Raw genomic sequence first — 2,998 nt, 5'->3', positions numbered from 1 at the left:
CGAGGCATGTCGCGGAGTAGCCAAATCATTGTCCCCGAAGAGAGCCAAGATCACGGTGATCGACACCATGTCCAAGCTGATGCGGCAGGTGCCGGAACTCATCAAGGATTGGCAGGAGTCTTCCGCCTGCGGAGTTGCTTCCCTCGTGTTGGCGATGTGCAAAGCGCACTTCCCAACCATGAAGTTTGCGGATGTTGCGCGCGTAATTCCCAAGGGTACCAACATGAGAGCCATTCTCGCGGAGACCCAAGGATATGATCGACTCTTTGTTGGACGAGTTAACCACTCGTTCTGGTATAACAAGCACGATCTCCCTGAGGGCTTCTCTGACGTGGAGGATGAAGAAGAAGAAGAAGGTGTTGAGGAAGGCGACCAGGAGGGCTCCGGGTCAAGCGCTAATCATTTCGAGGAGGGCTCTGGCGACGACTCTGGCGATGGCTCCGCCTACATTGCTTCTGATGAGGATCAATCCTCCGAGTGAACCCTGTCAAACAATCAAACAGATGTATCATTTTGGCCCCATAGTGGGTTTGTAATATAACTTAAATTCTTAAGTAGCTAGGGACGAAGCACTTATGCATGGGCGGAAAAAACTTATCCTGCTATCCGTTTAAATTTTATTTGAATGTTTCATTTGTTGAAACCAAGTGCTGGTTTTATGTTTTTCGGCTTGCTCACTTGACCTTCCACGAGCCGGAGGACCTTTAGCCGGAAACGCTCGCCAGCAGCGACGAAGCCCAATGGCGATCCGTCAATAACCACGGAAACAAGCCCCCAGCGTAGGTGCCGGAAGTCGCTACCAGGAATCCATGAGTTCGCAACAAAAAACATTTCCGCTAAAAAACTTAAGCTCACGTCCTAAAGGACGATTTTGAAATATCACAACTTGCATACACGCCTAGGCGGAAAAATCCAGCTCTGCGGTTTTAGTCGGAAAACATACACGATCTAAAAAAATGAATACATAAAGGAGGTAAAAGACTCAGAGAGTGAACCATATGCTTTATTTCATTGATCATGTATAACTATTACAGGGTATGTAATTCGAGAATTTTGCTAAGTCTGGAAAGGACGTAGCTGCGCAATGTTCCAGGGACGTTCTGTTTCATCGTATATGTCATCCGGATCCTCTCGCTTGCGTTTCCGATACCAGTTAGCAGGTCTATCCTTTAGCTCCCGGAAATCGACAAGGTAGTATGACCCGTTGTGAAGCACTTTGCTAACGACGAAGGGTCCTTCCCATGGAGATTGCAACTTATGATCTTTCACCTGGCGAAGGCGGAGGACCAGGTCTCCGGCCATAAACGAGTGATTCCGAACTCATGGCTGTGATAGCGTCGGAGTTTCTGCTGGTAGATGGTGGATCGTTGGTCAGCTAAGTTCCGAGCTTCTTCGATCAGGTCCACAGATAGCTGTCTGGCCTCGTCAGCAGTTTCTTCATTGTAGGCGGAAACTCGCGGTGAATTGTGAATGATGTCGGAGGGGAGCACGGCTTCGGATCCGTATACCAGGAAGAACGGGGTAAATCCGGTTGACCTGTTTGGGGTTGTTCGTAAACTCCATAAAACAGAGTCTAACTCCTTAGCCCAAGCTCCGGCTGCACGTCGCAGCGGTTCTTCAAGGCGTGGTTTGAGTCCGGATAGTATGAGGCCGTTGGCTCTTTCGACCTGACCATTAGATTGTGGATGAGCCACAGATGCGAGGTCAAGCCGGATCCCTACGTCATGGCAATAATCCTTCAATTCTCCTTGTGCGAAGTTCGTGCCATTATCTGTGATTATGATGTGTGGGATGCCGAATCTCGTCACGAGGATGCAGACAAACCTTAGTGCCGTAGCACCATCGGCTTTTCTCACTGGCTTTGCCTCGATCCGCTTACTGAACTTGTCAACAACGACCATGAGGTACTCAAAACCGCCAGGAGATGATTTCTTTAATTTTCCAACCATATCGAGCCCCCAGACCGCGAACGGCCAGGTGATAGGGATGGTCTTCGGCTCTTGGGCTGGAGCGTTTGGTTGAGTAGCATAGTACTGGCAACCTCGGCAAGTTTTTACCAGCTTGTCAGCATCTTCTTTAGCTGTGAACCAGTAAAACCTGAGCCGAAAAGCTTTTGCAATGAGGGACCTGGGGGCGGCATGATTCCCGCAATCCCCTGCATGGATCTCCCTGAGGATTTCAATGCCATCTTGATTGGAGACGCATTTGAGAAATACCCCAGTTGCGCTTCGTTTGTAGAGCTGTCCGTCAACGATGGTGTAGGATCTTGCTCGTCTGATGATCTGTCGTGCCAGGACCTCGTCCTCTGGCAACTTCTGATCAATGAGGTAGTCCAGGAAAGGCTGCGTCTAGGCCGGAACGATGACCATCACTTCCCTAGCCGGAGATACTGCCACATCTGGATTTTCCGGGTTAGCGCCCTTCACCGAGGGTATCCGTAGATGCTCCAGGAAAATACCAGGCGGAATTGGTTTCCTGCCGGATCCGAGCTTGGATAGCATGTCTGTCGCAGCATTATCGTCTCTCCTGCCGTACTTGACTTCGTATCCGAGGAAGCATTTGGCGATCTTGTCAACTTCGTCTCTATAAGCCGCCATGACGGAGTTTCTGGCGTTCCAGGTTTCGGCTACTTGTTGTGCCACCAGGTCGGAATCTCCGCAGCAGATGATGTGCTTGATCCCAATTTCCTTAGCGATGCGCAGACCGTGTAGTAAAGCCTCGTATTCCTCCATGTTATTTGTAGCTTCGAAGTGAATCTGCAGAACTTACTGCAGTTCTTCTCCGGTAGGGGACTTCAGGGTGACTCCAGCTCCTGAGCCTTGATGCTGCTTGGATCCATCGAAGTGCATAACCCATGTTTCTGGTTCCGGCTCCAAATTTGCATCCGGAGCTTCCGTCCAATCTGCGACGAAATCTGCCAAGATCTGGGATCTGATCGCAGTCCTAGCTTTGTAGTTGATGTCGAAGGCACATAATTCAATGCCCCATTTTGCTGTGC

This window comes from Lolium perenne, chromosome 4, assembly GCF_019359855.2.
Source record: "Lolium perenne isolate Kyuss_39 chromosome 4, Kyuss_2.0, whole genome shotgun sequence".
Classification (NCBI taxonomy): Eukaryota; Viridiplantae; Streptophyta; class Magnoliopsida; order Poales; family Poaceae; genus Lolium; species Lolium perenne.
Note: the sequence above shows the minus strand (reverse complement) of the source record.